The sequence below is a fragment of the Manis javanica genome, chromosome 2 (assembly GCF_040802235.1).
Source record: "Manis javanica isolate MJ-LG chromosome 2, MJ_LKY, whole genome shotgun sequence".
Taxonomy (NCBI): domain Eukaryota; kingdom Metazoa; phylum Chordata; class Mammalia; order Pholidota; family Manidae; genus Manis; species Manis javanica.
Genome location: NC_133157.1, coordinates 114498367 through 114518100, shown reverse-complemented (window position 1 = coordinate 114518100; position 19734 = coordinate 114498367). Strand labels below are relative to the sequence as shown.

The window sequence follows — 19734 nt, the reverse complement described above, 5'->3', positions numbered from 1 at the left end:
GACTTTTTTAGATTCCACATGTAAGTGCGATCATGCAGTATTTGTCTTTCTCTGTCTGGCCTATTTCACTTCGTCTAATGCCCTCCAGGCTGATCTGTCTTGTCTCAAATGACAGAATTCCCTTCTTTTTTTATTTTTTATTTTCTTGTTATCATTAATCTACAATTACATGCAGAACATTATGTTTAATAGGCTCCCCCCTTCACCAAGTCCCCCCCCCCCCCCCCCATTACAGTCACTGTCCATCAGCATAGTAACATGCTGTAAAATCACTACTTGTCTTCTCTGTGTTGTACAGCCCTCCCCATGCTCCCTCCCACTTTATACCTGTTAATCATAATGCCCCCTTTCTTTTTTCCCACCCTTATCCCTTCCTACCCATTCTCCCCAGTCCCTTTCCCTTTGGTAACTGTTAGTCCACTCGTGGGTTCTGTGAGTCTGCTGCTATTTTGTTCCTTCAGTTTTTATTTGTTCTTATACTCCACGTATGAGTGAAATCATTTGGTACTTGTCTTTCTCCACCTGGCTTATTTCACTGAGCATAATACCCTCTAGCTCCATCCATGTTGTTGCAAATGGTAGGATTTGCTTTCTTCTTATGGCTGAATAATATTCCATTGTGTATATGTACCACCTCTTCTTTATCCATTCATCTACTGATGGACACTTAGGTTGATTCCATTTCTTGGCTATTGTAAATAGTGCTGTGATAAACATAGGGGTGCATCTGTCTTTTTCAAACTGGGCTGCTGCATTCTTAGGGTACATTCCTAGAAGTGGAAGAATTCCCTTCTTTTTTAGGGCTGAGTAATAGTTTCTTTCTCTGTCTCTATGTCTGTGTGTGTGTGTGTGTGTGTGTGTGTGTGTGTATAAAACATTTTCTTTATCCATTTTTCTATCAGTGGACACACACAGAAGTTGCTTCCATGTCTTGGCTATTGTGAATAATGTTGCAATGCACATGGGATGCAAAGACCTCTTTGCATACCGATTTTAATTTTTTTTTTTGCCACACTGTTGTTCTAATAGCTATGCCATGCCAGTTAACTTTTTATATCTTACTTTTTCTCCCTCCTAAGAATATCTCGAGCTTGTTGCACTTAGAATTCCACATTTTCCCTCTTAGTATCATGCAGATAATAAACATCAGTTCCTATTTGTGGAAAGAATGGTATTTTACTCTATTAGACCTAGAGATTAACATCTAATGGTGAGCACTGGGTGGAAAAGTAGAAACCCTGAGCTTCTCCCTCAGAGCTCTAGATGTATCTCCTGGTCCTTATGAGTGACTGCTGCTGAGTCTTTTCTCCTATTGTCTGTGTGTTTGGTATGTAAGAAGTTTCTTTGTTAAATGCATACAAAAAGTGATAAAGACCAAGGCTCTGAAATTTTGCTTTTAAACCAATTTCCAGATATTTATCTTATATTAATCTAGTCCAACATTTGTACACACAGCCAGTACCATAGTTCTTTAGTGTGTGCAGTTGCCATCTCCTATGTCTGGCCTTTGGGTTCCCTGGCAGCTACATTTCCATCAATAACTATGAAAAATAATTTGTGGTGTGTGCATAAAGTGAAGGTTCCTATGGCCAGGATTCTCATCTGGCCTGGTCGGCTAGCTCACTATACATGTGTGGGCAATACATGGTTATTGAGTCTATATAAAAAGCCCTGCCCCATGCTCTGTGCAACATGGTGGTATGGCTGCAAGGCTGCAGGTGAGCAGAGATGAGGCTGGGGTGGTGGTAGCGCCAAGGACAGAGACTGAGATGGCTGCATGGGTAGAGAGGCCCAGAGGCAGAGACCAGCTTGCTGCATGCAGACTCGCTCTGAGTGGATGGGATTCTAGTGATTGACCTGCCACTGTGAAAATAAAGTTGGGTATAACCCTTTCACCCCAAGAACATTCTACTGTAATTTCTTTGGTCACATGGAATCCATAGTGAACTTGCCCAGGGCTGAAACCCATTGGCAAGACACTACTTTGAGACAGTTTTCATGTCAGGGACAGGCAGGCAGCATCCAGGTAAGGGCAGCAGATTTCCTGAGATGGAGATGGAGCTGAGTGTCCAGGGAGACCGACACAGTCAGAGTTGGCCCAGTAGACATAGAGTAAAGGCAACACCGAGAGAAACCCCAGAGGCCTGAAAGTTGTGGAAAGACCACTTAAGGGACCTTCATTTCAGCAGAGTATTAATCATCAAATGGGTGTGAAGAAACGGCTGAAGGCCAAGAAAAGAGCCACCTTAAAGGATGAGAGAGAATAACACTCAGCTCGCAGGGACCACGATTAATGCCTGTTCCCACCAGCCAGCCAGAAGCACCTTTAAGTCCATGATTCATGGGGCATCAGGTAGGGTGCCCTGAAGAGCCATGCCTCGTTGGTGGGAAATAATCATCCCTAGACTAAAAACTGCTTGAATCCTGCCTAAGGCACCTTAAAAAGCAAGACTCAAAAGCATCGAAGTGTACCCCAGTGATTAACAGCATCCCAGAACAAAGCCCCAGAACATTTATAGGAATAGGAAACTATTCAGCAACCAACCAGGTAAAATTACAACCCATCAAGGTCATCAGTCATGCAAATAAGGAAGAAAATATGACTCAGAATGTGTACGAGTCAATCTATCGAAACTGAAGCAGAACTGACACAGATGTTAGAATTAGCAGGCAAGTACAGTAAAAGGGTAATGATGACTTTATTCCATTTGTTTAAAAAGCTAGAGGAAAGATGTACATATTAAGTAGAGATCCAAATCACACTTCTATACATGAAACTACGATATCTCAGATTAAAAATACAGTGGATGGCATTAATCACACTTAAAAATACTAAGATTGGTGAGCTATAAGAGAACTTCAAAAGAAACCTTTCAAAATTAAATGCAGAGGGAAAAAAGACTAAAAAATAAAGCACAGCACAAGGTATTGGGCTCAATAACACTAATCCTTAGGGAAATGTAGTGCAATTAGCACTACAATAATGCATTACCATAAGCAAAAAAAAAAAAAAAAAGAGAGAGAGAGAGAAAAAAGAAAATAACAAGTGTTGGCAAAGATGTGGAGAAACTGGAACCCTTGTGCCCTATTGGAGGGAATGTGAAATGCTGCAGCCGCTATGGAAAACAGTATGGCGGTTCCTAAAATATCTAAAATAGAATTACCCAATTATTCAGCAATTCTACTTCTGGGTATGTACCCAAAAGAACTGAAAGCAGGGTCTTGAAGAGATATTTCTATAGCAGCATTGTCCACAATAACTAAATGTGGAAAAAACCTAAGTGTCCACCAACAAATAAACAGATAAGCAAAGTGGTCCATATATACAATGGAAAATTATTTATCCTTAAAAATGAAGAAAATTCTATAATATGTTACAACATAAATGAACCTTGACATTATGCTAATAAAATAAGCCAGCCACAAAAAAAAGACAAATACCATGCGATTCCCTTACATGAGGTCCCTAAAGGATTAGCCTACCTTGGAAATCTATTAGAAGAGAGAAACCTGCCCATCTGTAATTCATAAAACCCTTGCCATCAGAAACATGTACAAATCCTCAATCTCAAAATGAGTTGGGTCTCCTTCCCCAAATCATTGACATGATTTGAAAAAAGTCAAGGAACCTTCCTCCTTGTCAGGCTGTGGTGCAACGTTAGGAGAGGTGACCGCAGCTACTACAGGGCACCTCCAGAAAACTAACAGGCAGAGACCTTCAGTGGACAAGGGAAACTTCAGAGGAATATTCAAAAACTGGTAAAACAGCTCCTCTGATGTGGATCTCTGCAAAAGTTATAAAGTGTTTTTTAAAATAATTTTTTGGTAAATTGGGAAATACCAGCAGATTGACCATTTGCAGAACTCGTCTTGGCAAAGTGGTTTCCGAAGTGGCTTTCAGAGAAGTGGGTTTCCCCGGAGTGACCTCAAGCCGAGTTGGCTCCTGATGCTGCTCACACACTGTCCAGTTCTCAGAGTCCTAGGTTGAGGCAAGGCCACTTTGGGACCTGGGGGGAATGTAACCTCAGAGATCTGCAAGGGGTTGTGAGTCAACACGGAAGCCATCTCTCTATCTCCTGAAGAAGGTCAGGGGCAAGGAGGACTTCATGAGAACTCAGGGCTTCTGGCTCCAGAAGACATTCCACCCTGTGGGTCCTGACCAGCAGGCCACCCAGGAGAGGTGGCCCAGCAACCTCCACCTGAAACCAGCCCCGCAGGTGACAGGAGGCACCACTGGTGGAGCAGCATCCTAAGCCCTCAAAGTCCATCCCAGGCCCTCTCTCCTCCCAGAGCTGAATGAGTCACTTTCTCTCCCAGACCCTCAGACTCGCTTTTTGTCATCCTGGGCCAATAAGTAGAGAAGTTGCTGTGACTTTCTTCTTGCCCTGTGGCCTCGGGAAGGACTCTTCAGTGATAGCCTCAAATGGCCCATCTCTAATAGCAGACAGACCACCTGCCTCCCTGGGCTTTCCATGCCTACATTTCTCTAGCCATCTGTGAGCTCTAATGGTCCACGCATTGCATGCATTATTTTTAGTCTAACATATTTTAAACACAGGAAGATATGGAGAATCAAATAGCTAAATCTGTGCAGCTCTTGACCAGTTTAAGAAACCCATTATGAAGGCATCGGTTGAGAGAGTCTTGTCCCTCCCCAATCCCTTCCTATCCTCCAGAGGAGACATCAGTCCTGAAGTTGGTGTTTACTGTTCCCATTTATGAGCCACATATTTAAACAAAGTCTCCAAAAAAAAAAGTATTTTTTTAAAGAAAAGTAAATTGATTTTACACTCCACAGACAGGAGCAGTGGCTCTCAGACATTTGGGCCTCATGGGACAGTTAGCTGTCAAAATCAATTTAGGGTGCTGGTAGGACTGTCCATTTTTCAGAGTAAGAACATGAAAAAAGGAAACTCAGAAAACTATCATCTGCCATCACAGTACCTTCATGAAAGAAAGGCCATTTGTCACAGAAAATAAAAGAACTTATTATCAAAATTTTAAAAAGGGAATACATTTAGACAAAAAATCTTAGTTTTTCTCATTTCCACACAAAGCTTAGAAAAACGTCATGTTGGATCAGCTTGGCATTTGGCAAGATTCATCAGACAAAGACCTTAAAAATAAAGAAAACATATTAAATTTGTCAATACAGTCCAAGATATCTAAGAGCATTTATCTAAGATTGCTCTTAGGAACCAAAAATTCCCTAATTTTTGCCACTGCAAAGGGATTACAGAGGGTCCCAAAAACTCATGTATATTACCTTTAAAAGTGATTAAGTTTGGTAAACTTAGAAATAACTTAAGTCACAAGCTGAATTTTAACAATTTAATCCACAATTAGGTTTTTATCTTTATTTTAGTAGAATTTTAAAAACAAAACCTCTAAATGGTCTTTTCTGAGTGTATGAATATGCGCACTCATAAATGCCCTCCAGAATGCCGAGACATATGAACTGAGCAGTGATTTAAGCATTTCACTGGTGCCCTTCAGTCTGAAGAGAGAAATAACACATGTACATAAAAGTGAAATAGTTGAAAGCGCTATGTGGGAATGCACATGAAACAAGCATATTTTATCAGTGAGTATTTATTACAATATTTTCCATGGACAGAGACATTCAGATTGTATCTTGACTATCCCTAAATCCTGGGGTAAAAGTAAATGGATTCCAAGGGGCAATGGAAATGGATTCCAAGGGCAATGGAAAAGGCAATGTTCGAACTGGGTTTGAAGTGGGCATTACATCACATGGTCACAGAGGGAAAGCAGAGAGGAGAGCAGAGGCATGGGAGAGAGGCAACCATGACTTAGGGAATGGCAAGCAGTTCCACTGGATGCATGGACTGCAGGACCACGCAGTAATGGATGGGATTGGAAATTATGCAGGAACTGGTTGGCACAGGCTCTGCATGCCATGCGCAGGAGTTCAGAACTTAGGCTTAAAACAATGGGGACTTTTTAAAGCTTTGACTGAGTTAACAGAATGATCCAAGTTCTGCTTCCGAATGTTCAGTCACAGGTGGATCAGGAAGACAAAGTGAAAAGCAGAAAAGCATTTAGAGACTGGTATGCCACTTACAAAGAGGAATTGATGACCTGAGCTAGGATGACTGCACTGGGAAGAAAGGGGAGGCAATGGATGCCTGAAACATTACAGAAGTAGAGTTGACAGCACCTATTCTATGTTGCGAGCAAGAAAGAGACAGTAGTGAAAAATGGCATCACTTAGAATGTGCTTATGAGAGATGATGACACAAATAGGCAAGCAGAGAATCCTTAAGGAAGAGCAGATTTATTCTGAGGAAATTGGTAAATCCTTAGAGGTTTAAGTGTAGGCAATACATCTGGGAGGAAAGGTCTAGCAAGTAAGTGGGAATTCTAGTATAAAACTCAAGAGAGAAGGAAAATTTAGAGTTTACAATGTCCCCCACACAGAGGTCGTGAATAAGATACATAAGGGCCAGAGAAGAGGGCCAAGGTGTCTCCACTAGGAAAAGACAGTGCCAAAGAGAAGTCCGTGGAGATGTCAGATGGAGGAGAACCAGGTAGGGCCACAAGAGTCAAAGGACAAGTTTCAAGAAAAAAGAATAACCAAATGCTTACGGTCAAGAAATCTGAAAGCTGAGAGTCATTGTTTTAATAAATAAAGTACAATCAGTGGTCTCCGAGATAAGTTTCTGTAGAATGGTGGGGAAGACACCAAGTTACAAAGGTTGAGGAGTAAGCAGAGGATGAGGCAGTGGTATGGAATGCATATCCTTTTGAAATGTTTGGCAGAGTGGACAGATGTGATAGCATATTATGGGAGTAGTAAAATCCAGCAAAAAGGGTTGATTGTTTTGAATGAGGGGACCTTGACATACTGGTAGGGAGAAGAAAACAAATCAGTGAAGAAAAGGAGAGAGAATATACAAGGGAGACTGAAGGAGCAATCTTCTAGAAGGTAAGTCAAATGGCGAAGGTTCAAAAGCAACAAATGGCCCTAGAAAGGGGCGCATTTTTCCTCTGCGGTGGTAGAGGGTATATGAAGATCCAACCTGATTTTACGGAGAGACTGAAGAGGAACATAAAACGGTAAAGTCACATGGGTGGTATTCAATAAAGTAGTGGATAAGATCATCTCCTGGCACTTTTCAATTTAAAAGACATTTGAGTACCTACCTATGCCTGATCCTATAGGTACTAAGAGGGTCCCTGCCCCAAGGTCGCATATAACTAGCACATAAATCCTCATCTCAGGCCATCTCACTCTTTGGATAGTCAAATGTCACGTCCTCTCAACCCCAGGTCCACAGTAAGAATAGAAAAGGGAGTTATTTTGACAGAAATAAAATGACCCCAGATGGAAGTATGGTAATACAGGAAGGAATGAAGAGTACCTTTGACATAGCAGGTGGGTAAATCTAAGCAAACGGTGCTGGTTAAAGCAATAGTAATCAACGTCTGTAGGGTTTAAAATACACAGAGCATCAAACCATAATGTAACAATACACAAAAGGCAGAAGGGTAGTAAACGAAGGTGAGGTGTTCTATGGTCTTTTCATCATCCAGGAAGTGGTAAAAACACTTATGTGTGGCAGATGCTCATAAGTTCAATTTCGAGGATATACACTAAAAGAATTTTTTAATGAATGTTTAATGAATGTTAATAAGCAAATAGAAAAGTGAATAAAGAAAAACCTTGCAGGCTCCCAAGTAGCAGTGCTGGATCCCAGGGACAGAGAAGGAAAAATGTGCTCTTTGTTAACACTGCCCCTTTAATTCTTGGTGGAGCTGGGGATCTTGCTTGATTTAATTTCCTTTTTCTTGCAATCAAGGCAACTCTACCCACTAATGTATAATGTCTTGGAAAGAAAGCATGTCCCTTCAGCTTAATGTTCATTTCCATCAGTCACATTTGCCTCAGAGACTTTGCCCTGCTTCCTCATAGTCCTTCTCCAGGGCTGCCAAATCTTCTCTGGCCTCTAAGAACTCACCTTCCTCCATGTCTCCTCTGATGTACCAATGTAGAAATGCCCCCTTGGCATACATGAGGTCAAACTTGTAGTCTAGGTGGGCCCAGGCATCCACAATGGTTGTGGTGTTGCTGAGCAAGCAGACAGCCCACTGGGCCTTGGCCAGTACTCCCCCTGGCATCACCATGGGGGGCTGAGGGTTGATGCCTACCTTGAAACCAGTGGGGCACCAATCTACAAACTGCATAGAATTCCTTGACTTGATGGCTGCAACTGCTGCATTCACATCCTTAGGGACCACATCTCCTCTGTAGAGTAGGCAGCAGGCCATATACTTCCCCAAGCGAGGATCACACTTGACCAGCTGGTTGGATGACTCAAAGCAAGCAGCAGTGATGTCTGACACAGAGAACTCCTCATGGTAGGCACTGTCAGCAGAGATGATGGGAGCAGAGGTTGTCATGGGGAAATGTATTCTCAGATAAGGTACTAGGTTAGTCTGGAATTCAATTAGGTCCACATTCAAGGGCCCTTCAAATTGTAGGGAAGCCGTGATGGAAGATACCACCTGACCTAAAGCCTATTAATGCTGGCATAAGAGGGGCATCCAGCACCAAGTTTATGATGGCAAATGTCATAGATCGCCTCATTGTGCACCATGAAGGTGCAGTCCGAGTGCTCTGTGGTGAAGGGGGTGGTGAGGATAGAGTTGTAAGGCTCTATGACATCACTGGAGATCCTGGGGGTGGGTAGACAGAAAACTCCAATTTCGTCTTCCTCTCATATTCTGCCAAGAGCTGTTCCAGTAAGAGGGATGTAAATCCTGATCCGCTGCCTCCTCCAAAGCTTCGGAAAATCAAAAATCCCTGCAGCCCACTGCACTGTTCTGCCTAGGGAAAGTGGATGAGATGTGAGAACTCAGCCAAGTTAACCAGAAGCCAGGGTGGTGGCTATACAAGTTCCTAACAAAAAACAAAAACCTTCAGAAAGGACTGGTTTTACCGTGCTCAAGTCCAGACAAACATCCATGAGGAAACACATTCGAGGGCCTAGTTCTGTTGTGGGGGAAGCACTTTAGAGTGTTACTCCAAGTTAAGCATAAACATTCAACTGTCGTTCACTGCCCTCCATGGATTTATCTGTATGTGATCTAAAGCAAGGTCTTTACCAATAACAAAGAAGAGAAAGTGACTAGCAAATGATGAACTATCACTTTCCCTCCCAGTAGATACATACCACTTCTATACCCAGCCTACTGTGCTTGTGTGAAGGCATGGCATTGCCTAAGGACTATGCCAAATGCCAAAACGTTTACTGGGCAAGGAATTCTCCAGACAGAGGTCCTTGGAGAAGAATTAACTGTTAGTAAACAGAGTCATCTTGTGGGGTGTTGCCTGAGTTAACTTTACAAACAGTGGTCACTATTGGAAATGACAAGTTTTCACATGCTTTGGAAGTCTTGGATAACAAGATAAACTATGAGCAGCAGAAGAGTAGATGGGGCACTGTCAATATGAAGGGGGAAATCCTGCTGTTTGCAACAACTCGGATGGACCTTGTGGGCTTTGTGCTAAGTGAAATGGAATAAGTCAGAGGAAGACAAATATTGTATCATTTCATTTATATGTGGAATCAAAAGCCAAACTTGTAGAAAGAGAGAGGAGAAAGTAGTTGCCAGGGGCACAGGGGTCAGGGAGACAGGGGGATGTTGGTATAAAGGCACAAATTTTCAGTGACAAGATGAATTGGGATTCTTGGTATCTGATGTACAGCATGGTGACTGTAGTTGAAAACATTGTATTATATACTTGAAAGTTGCTAGGTGGGCAGATCTTAAATATCGTCACTACAAATAAAAAAAGAGAGAAAGGTAATCATGTGAGCAGATGGGTGGTTAACTGTAGTGTGGTAACCATTTCACTGTGTGTGTGTGTGTGTGTGTGTGTATACACGTGTCAAATCACTCTGTACACTTTAAATTTACAGAGTGTTACACGTCACTTATATCTCAATAAAGCTGTGAGGGAGGGAGGAAATAAAACGTTTCCTCATAAGTCTAATGAGAGAAAAAGAAGATGGGGCTTTACAGTAAGTAAAGAGGGTACTTTTGCCCTTTGTAAGTAGCAAAGCCACTCAAAGCCAACACCAGGACGCCTCCCCACTGTGACAGCCTCAGGAGGCTCCAGGGTGCAGGCTGGGTGGTGTGACGTTGAGGCCAGAAAACACAGGGGCTGCTGGGGAGGTGCCTGCAGACCCCCAGGCTCTTGGGTGTGGTCCTGCCTAAGGAGAAGGGAGCCACTCGCCAGCTTTCGGATCCTCTGCAGCACGAGGTCAGTGATCCCTGACCCCACAGAACAGTGACCTCGGGCATAGTGGTTTGCAGCGTCTTCCTTTCCATTCAGGAGCTGCTCGGGGTGGAAGAGGGAGGGGTACTTGCCAGAGGGTCAGTGTGCTTCACACCCTTCAGCTGCCAGCCCCCTGTTGATCCATGCACAGCCCTGTACCCTGACCCCCGGTCTTCCCTCCACATGGTGGGAAAGGGATGAATTTAAACTACTGACCCAGCCTTCCTCAGGCTAGTGAAAGGAACCAGCATTTCCCTATAAACTGACAGTATGTTTTCTCATCATGCCCCTTTGTTACTCTCTTAGAGCTGCCATAACAAATTACAACCCACTCAGTGGCCTCAAACGAGAGACATTTTTTTCTTCCACAGTTCAGGAGGCCAGAAGTCCAAAATCAAGGTGTGGGCCGGGCTGGTTCCTTCTGGAGGTTCTGATGGAGAGACTATTCCATCCTCTGCCCAGAACCTGGTGACTCTGATAATGCTTTGGGTTCCTTGACTTACAGCCACATGCCCAGTCTCTGCCTGCACAGGTACCCCCTCTTTCCTGTCTTCTTCTCATAAGGACACAGGTCACTGGATTTAGGACTACCCCAATCCAGTATGACCCCATCTTAGCTAAGTACATCTACAAAGACCTTATTTCCAAATAAAGTCATATTCTGGGGTGCTACGTGGACACAGATTTTTGGGAGACACTATTTAACCCACTACACACCTGATGGTACCTTGGCATTCTAAGACAACTATTTCTATCTACAAACAGCCAACCAACACTGGAAAGGCATGACAATCTGTAGTATCCATATACTTTAAAAGAGGCTTTAACAAAGAAGGCCCATATGGCAACTCAAACACCCACGAGACTCAAATGCAGTTCACATAAATGTGTGATGCAGAGAAATTGGTGTTAAGATGTTGGCAGTATTGAATGTAACCAGTGCAATTCGTGCTTAGTTTCACTGCCTTCAAACCCTGGGTACCATGACAAGACAGCAGAAGTCTGGGACCCAATCCCCCACCTTCGAATGCCCTGACAGCACAAATCCTCAGGAGTCACACAGCAGTGTTAGAGGGCTAAGTAGGCTACAGCGTGAGTTCATGAATTAGTTTCTTGGGTTCACATCTTGCCTTCCTCATTTGACTACAGAGCAGTTACTTAGCAAATCTATGCCTCAATTATTTCATCTCACTGAGCAGGATATTAACAAGACCTGCCCTACTGAGTTATGAGGATTAAACAAGTTCACAGGGCATGGTACAAGGCCCACATAACAACAGCTACACAAAGCAATAATAACACTGGCCTCATGGCATGTATTTATGCAAATCTGCTTCCCAGGCCTTGGCACCAGATATCTATAGATAGTAGGAGAAGCTCACTGCTTAAGAGCAAATGCTCTAATATTTTAAGAGCAAGACAGTTTTCTCAATTCACCGTGCGCTCCTGCATATGACCATGAATTCCTAAACCCAACCGTATACTCCGAAAGAAGCCTGCTTCATATGCACACCAAACTGCCACTCTAACTTCCTGCCATTTAGCATTTTGTCTGGAGACTTCAGTGCCTGGCCCAGCATCCTCAACCAGCATCTGCAGGGGCTTTGATGGTTTTTAAACACAATTATTTGATGGCTTTTTGGCTGCCTCACCTCCAATGCCATTTAGCTCCTCTCCACTTGAATCTCCATCCCTTACAGCTGTGCCCTGCAAGGTCCTTTCTCTGTCCAAATTCCTGACTCCTGCTACCAGGCCCATGGCCCAGACTCCTTTCTCATTGCCCTCCTGCACACACCCTCCATTCCAGCCACACTGAACTATTAGGCTGCATGTTCCTCTACACCTCTGTGAATTTGCAAATGCTGTTCCCTCAGGAGTAGACATCTGATGACTATCCAGTCAGCTTTCAAGCACCCTATTTGGCTTTTATAGGTCTGCACCTGACTCTGTGGGTTCCATGAACACCGAGACTATACGTGCCTCCAATGTCAAGAACAGTGCCTGGCACGTGTGCTGGACATAATGAGGAAAACCAGGGCCTCCTCCCTAAACCCTGGACCTTAGGCCTTTTTGTTTGGACAGCTCAGGACCCTCAAAATCACCCTCCTAGCAGGCTATATTCTAAAGGATTAGGGAATTTCTTCTGGGTCTTTGCCTGTCTCTTCTCTTACTTGCTTAGCTTCTGATCTTGGGCCTTAGGCCTACCATAGGCCTAGTGTCTGTGGTGCATTGGCACAAATTAAAATGTCTGCTACAATAATCCTAATACTGGGATGTGGACTCTCACATGGCTTCTTCAGCTACATTTACTTAAGTCCTCTGGGGACATATTCCACCCTGCTCAGGTTCCTAGGACAGCAGACTCCAGCTAACTCCCATGTGTCTGAAACAAAAACTCAGGTATTCTCTGAGGATACTTACAACTCAAATCAGAACATACCGCAATTGCTCCTCCTCACCTCTGTACTAGTGTCCTCTGTTCTTGAAGTTATCAATGTCTCCTTATTTTTAATTGTTTCACAGCATCCAGCAGAGTAAACACTAAATCTTCATTGAAGCATCTTGGCCTCGACAATTTGTAACTTCCGTTTTCAATAAAACCTTCTAACTTTTCCTTCATGTTGACATCAATCCACTGTTCTGGTGGATTGACTTTGTTCTGACAGGGAAATGGACTCCAATCAGTCCAGTATGTACAGATTGCATTTTCCAAAGGAGGCCACAACAAGATTTTTCATCTCTCATGTGCTTCTAGAACCTATCTATTTCCACATCGAGAGGTGAGGCTTATACCCCTTCCAGGGTAGATCTTTGTAACCACTTTGACCATGTAAATATATCTGAAGTGACATCGTGTGACTTCCAATGCTAGGTTATTACAGTACAGTGAACCTCTGCCTTGTTCTCACGGGAATGCTTGCTCTTGGCATCCAGCGCCATGCTGTGAGGAAGCCCAAGCAGCCCACAGAGAGGCCCATGTCCCCCACAGCCCTGGCCTGGCTCTCAGCCAACAGCCTGAAACAGCTGGCCACCAAGTAGATGAGCCATTTTCAAAGCAGATCCTCCATGTCCCACTTGAGCCTTCCTAGCTGATACCACATGGAACAGAGAGAAGCTGTCCCCTCTGAGCCCTGTCCAAATTGCAGATTCATGGACAAAATAATGATTATTATTGTTTTAAGCCACTCAGCTTGGAGCTAGTTTATTACACAGCAATAACTAATTAATACATAGTTCCAAATCCAAATCCACCCTCCTCTCCATACTGTGGCCACTTCTCAACCCAGGATTGCTCCAGCTTCACTTCAAGTGTTTTTTGCACAAGATACTACAAAGGCAGCCATTGTTCATAATAGAATTGTACTGATTTTCCCCACAATTAGATTTATTTGGCTCCTTGCCTCTGTGGGATCATTTTCAAATAGTCTACCCTTTATAAGCAGCTAATGCAAAATTTCAGGTTGTTTGTCAGAAGCTTCTGGCAATTGGCTTTCAAATCCAGGAGAAAATTAAAAGTTTTGTTATGATAGATGTGTGTTGAGAAATTAAGAATTAATTTGCTTTGCTACACAAAAAGGCTACACCAGTCTTCCCTCTGGGTGTGTTTGCCATGCTGCTCAGCATAAGTGCCATCGAGTGATCCTCTAAATTTGGAAAAGGTCCACATGTCGCCATTTAGATAGATTTGTATAATCTGATAATCCCACCATTGGATACTTGGTGTGTTTGTTTTGATTGTGGGCCTGAAAAGTGCACTGGAACGTAAATTTATATTACCTATAACAGTTGGCTCCAGGTCCATGAAGAGTGCTCTGGGCACATGCTTCCCAGCTCTTGTCTCAGAAAAGAAGGTATCAAAAGATGCATCTATTTTATCCATTCTAGCACTTTCCAACTGATCCTTTTTACTGCTGAGAACAATGCCATCCGGCTGAATTCCATGTTCCAGACAATAGAGTTCCCAGCAAGCATCCCCAATCCGGATGCCAGCTTGGCCAATATGAATGGAAAGGCACTCCCTCTGAAATAAGCCATAGTAAGTTAGCATTGAGTAGGCCTTCTCAGATAACATGAGCTTCATCACTCAGCATTCAGACACCAAGCTAGCCTTGGTGAAATGTATTATAAGGCTAATTAAAGGTGTCTCATGGAAACCAAAAGCCAGGGTACAAGAACAGTTGAATTACGGACAACAGTTCCATTCAAAGTTTCAACAACATAAACTAAGCACCTATTGTGTAATGGACTAAGAACAAGTTAAGACTATATATATATTATATACCATATATGTATAAAATCAAGCTGTCTTACCCCCCCAAAAAATTAGCTAGTTACTGGAAAGGTATAACCTTGACACAGTTTAAAACCCACTACAGATAAATTAAAGATGTTACCTCTTCATATCTTAAGATTTTTATATTTACTGTTCATATATGCTCTAGATAAGGAAGGATGGCCTAAGCTTAAAAGTAGTGAAAAATTAATTGGGGGGGAAATCTAGTAACCACAATGTTGCTCATGTGATTATACATTAATGATGTCAAAATTTAAAAAAAAAGATTTTTAAAAGTAGTGAAAAGTTCACCAAGGAAACATGCAATAGATTTGACAACTCCAAATGTAAAAATTCTATACCATAATAAATACCGATGCATACAAAAATTGATTTATATACAGCCCTTCATATATAAGGGTTATATATAAACCAGTTTTATATTCGTCAGTTACAAAAGAAACACTTGCAACATCTACTAGATAAACAGGCAAACGACATAAACAAATGAATTACAAAAGAAAGAAAGAATCTAAAACACAAAGTTTAGGCACAATGGCATTCACAGATTTATTAACTAAATGAATGAAAACATCAACTTAATCATTCACCTACTGCTGGGCATTTAAAGGAAGATCATCAATACAGTAGTATGTTATGCATTATTACCCTTAATATTACCTTAATTAATATTATCTTAAATATTTACCCCCAAAAAGGTATGAAGTGGGAAATGCTCATAACATATTAAGTACAGAGTATATAAGCTTTTTGTTGATTGTATATAAAGTATGTCAAATACATTTAAAACTAAGCATAGAAAACTGTCTTGAAAAATGTGAAGTATTGGCGGGGGGCGGGGGGACGACTTGATAATATGGGTGAATGTAGTAACCACACTGTTGCTCATGTGAAACCTTTATGTGTATCAATGATACCTTAATGAAAAAATTGCAAAGTATTAACTCTAGTTATATCTGGGTAGTAAGTGGTCTTTTTGGTTTAAACTTCACTGTTTTCCTTCACCCATATCAGACCCCACATCTCCTATCCCACTTTTAAATCACTATCCACATTTTTTAAAAGAGCAAACAACTCTTTTTGTTATTTAAACATACACAGTTTTAGTAGACATCTAAGAGAGGGAAAGGAAAAGTTAAATCCTAAAAATCTAAAGGGATTACAATCACTGACTTTAATATCATTGAGCTTTGATTGCCAGGGTCATGGAACAAGTCTACACAGGAGGTCTTAGAGAGTGAGAAGGCCATTTTCTGCATCATCAGGGCCCTTCAGGAGGTTTGCCTGTTGATGTGTTAGGTAACCCTACCCTCTTTTCCCAAGGTCTGAGCTTCAGCTACAAAAAGCCTACCAGTCACAGGTGGGAGGGAGCTCTGGCTGGTCACACCCCTGCAATCTGACTTGGACTCTCTTCCTGCTCAGCCCCGTCAAACCTTGTACTTAGTCTCCTTGATTCTTAAGGCACAACACAGCTCTCTCTCCTCTTTGAAGAATTCATGTTCATTACTTGAGCAGAGCTTCCCTCTTGTGTTACTTCTCTGCAATTATCAGTCTCTCATGACAGTGATTGTGAACTCAATTTGCAATGCACTTAGTACCAATCAATACTCCCACTTTTACCTGGCACATAAAAATAAAAACAATACATTCCATCATAAACAGCTTTCTACGACCCCTATCTGCAAAGAACAGTTTCATTTCCTTCACCTGTGAGACTTAAAATGATCCCAGTACATTGTAAGCTACTGTAAACAGATCAGACTCAACTAAATCCCTAGATGTAGGTAAAAATTTAAAGGTTAGGGGGCATTTTGTGTCTCTATATCATTGAAGCTATGTACATGTAGATTTCTCTCACAGCAGTCTTCCTCAGCTGTTTACCACCCAGTGGTGTGGGATGCACACATGCCATGTGCTCACAATACCAACATAAAAAAACCACTGCTGCTTTGCATGTGATCTGCTACCCACGTAGTTCAGACAGAGGAGTGATACTGTCCTTTTTTTAATTTGGCAGGAATACTTGGCCCAAGAAGAATCGACTTTGCCCTTCCTGGTTTGAGAAGCAACTGAGCTTACAACATCACTCTGTTCCAAGGTACCGAAGGCTGTCTTCACCTTATTCTTCCCTCCTTTCCAAACTATGTGTTAAAATAATAGTCACACTCTAAGACTGTAAAATGCCCACTGAATATCAACATTGGTAACTCACAGCACATTAATAAATGCTACTACAAAGCTTCTTTGAATTACTAGGAAGGCATAATCTTCTAGTTAACTTTTTTTAGATAAATAGGAACTGCAAATTCATACACAGTTGTAAGAAATAGTACAGAAAGATATCATGTGCCTCTTAGCCATTTTCCCCAATGGAAATATCTTGCAAGACTATAATACAATATCACACCCATAATACTGACATTGATACACTTAAGACAGGATATTTCCATCCCTCATGTGGGAAAGCATAATTTTAAGAGCAAAACAATTTAAACATCCTTATAATGTCAAAGGGAGGGTCCAATGGGGTGAGAAGATCAAAGATGAAAAAGCAGTTTGAAAGGTTTCTATTTAAAAATCAAAAATTCTAAGATGTTAAACATTTCTGTAACTGACACATAAGTGATTAAAGAGACAGTGGATCTTAAAAGGTGCCCAAAACAGAATCACTGTAAGTAACTATCGTCATTATTGTCCACAAAGAACTCCAGAGAGGACAGAGAAGATCTTGCACTTTACCCTGCCAGGCATTTATGAGCTTAGCAATGGAAACCTGGGTCTGAAGTCCCCAGAAACTCTAAAAGCATGTTAAAAGTGAAACGATTGATTCCTATAGGAATATCAGCACACCAGGTCTCAAACAAGCACAGAAACTGAAGGAAGCAGAGGTGCTCGCTTCAGCCTTCAATTAAGTAAACAACTTCAAATCAACAACTTTTCCCAAAGCAGCAAAAGTGAAGATAAATAGAGGAGAGCCTGTCCAGATCTGCACCCAACATGGATATTGCAAGAACCAGATGTCTTCTCACGTATTAAGAATTAAGTAAAGAATTGTTTGGTGGGAAGAGGGCCAAATCCGGAGTCAAACCTGCTACAACAGCAAAGCAACACTGCCGGTACCCGAGGAGTACAGTAGCCACTTACCATGCCCTCGGGAAGCTGCTCCACTGCCCGCAGGAGTGACGGAGAAGTGCACCCAGGTCAGCTTTATCACAGAGCAGGAAATGACACCACCTGCGGACTGAGACGCCTGCTCCACTTACAGCAGTACAGACTCTTCGCCGTTTTGTCAGTTCAGTCTCAGAGTAGTGGAGGTGGGCTTGAACACACCCTGAACTAAGTTTGTGCACGACTGCAGATGAATTCCTTCCAGCTTATCCCTGGATTGAAAATAACAAATGCATTTTTAAAAAATCCATCCTTATGGGGAAAGGAAAGTGTCTGAGCAGAATCTGCTGTGCCAGCAAGGAGCTCTTTTTATTGCTTAAGCACTGTTGAATATCTTTTCCATAAATAAGATTCAAACAATCCCTAATACATAAAGCAAAACAAAAAAGTGGCCTTTTTACCTCTACCTTTCACCCTTTCACCTGGACCACCACCACTTCCAAGTATATGGGGATAGTCTAGGTTTTTATTATTTATTTTATTTTTAATTATATCATACTTTTTTTTGGTTCATTAAGTTCAGAGAACATACTCTAAATAATTTCTCTCTTTATATACTTAAGACATCCTTTATATTCTGCTATATGGTCAATTTTTAAAAATGTTCTGTGAATGCTTGAAAAGAATGTGTATTCTGGAATTGTTGGATGCAATGGAGATATATGCATCTCCATTACATCAAACTCATTTATTGTGTAGTTTGAATTTTGAGTACCGATTATTTTTAAAGATGTATTAAAATTTCCCATTATGATTGTTGATTTTTCTATTATTTCTTTATCTGACAATTTTTGCTTTATCTATTTTCAGAATATGTTATTGAGAGCATGTGAATTTTAAATTGTTACAGTTCCTACAGAATTCAAACATTTTTTACCATTTTAAAATAACTATCTTAACTGGATTTTTGCCTTAAAGTTTGTATTATTGAATATTAACACTATTGAACTAAATTACTATTACTGAATATTAATAAAGAATTACTACTTTAATGTAGTTTTTTGGTTAGTGTTTGAATATCTTTTTCCACTTTTTACATTCTTACATTCTTTACATTCTTCATTGTCTGCACATTTTTTATGTGTCCTTTGTAAACACACTATGATTTTTTTCTATTTTTGTCTTTAACTTGAAGAATTTAGTCCATTACATTCAATGCAATATCTCATATAGTTGGGTTTAGATATAGTGTTTACTTCTGTGCTGTTTGTCCTCATATCCTAGGTTATCTTTTGCAAGAAAAGTGTAGAGATATTGATTAAATTTAGATATGTAGTAATATCTTGAATAATTGCTAAAAATAGAAATGGAGTATTTAGCTTTCAAATAGAATAAGGGAAAAAGGAACAATAAAAATGCTTCATTACCCCAAAGAAATGAGAACGTATGTCCACACAAAATTTGTAAACAAACATTCATAGCAGCATTATTTGTAAGGGCAAAAGTGGAAATAACTCAAATGTTCATCATCTGGTGAATAGATAAATAAAAGTGGTATATCCATACAGGGAAATACTATTTGGCAGTAAAAAGGAATGATAATGATATGTGGTACACCATGGATGAATTTTGAAAGCATGTTAAGTGAAAAAAGCCAGACAGAATGACCACATATTATGTAATTCCATTTATAGCAATTATCCAAGATATTACAACATATCCAAATTTAATCGAATCTTTACCCTCTTCTTGCACAATACCCTTTTCTTAGACCTTAGAATAATTAAATTCCATTTATGATCCTTCTTTTTTTTTTAATTGTTGTCATATACAATGTTTTAGATTTGCCCACATATTTACCACTTTCTTTGCTTTGTATTCCTCCCATTTTTTTACTTTTCTTACTTGGGCCTGAGGTAAATGCTTTAGACTTTCTTTGAGAGCATCTTTCAGTCACAAACTTTTTTTTTTTTTTTGCTTTTGACTGAAAATATCTTTATTTCACCCATATTCTTGAAAGGTATTT

At 41.0% G+C, this 19734-nt stretch overlaps 1 long non-coding RNA gene and 1 pseudogene across 1 annotated transcript in view; both read right to left on the bottom strand.

The window, feature by feature from the left end:
- Window positions 1-17797, bottom strand: part of LOC140847812 (uncharacterized) — a 37715-nt gene extending 19918 nt beyond the window's left edge. Inside the window, exon 1 of the long non-coding RNA XR_012128003.1 lies at window positions 17745-17797. This is a non-coding gene — a long non-coding RNA (uncharacterized lncRNA). The remainder of the gene's footprint in view (window positions 1-17744) is intronic.
- Window positions 7677-14297, bottom strand: LOC140847811 (tubulin alpha chain-like 3; annotated as a pseudogene).
- Window positions 17798-19734: the final 1937 nt, after the last annotated feature.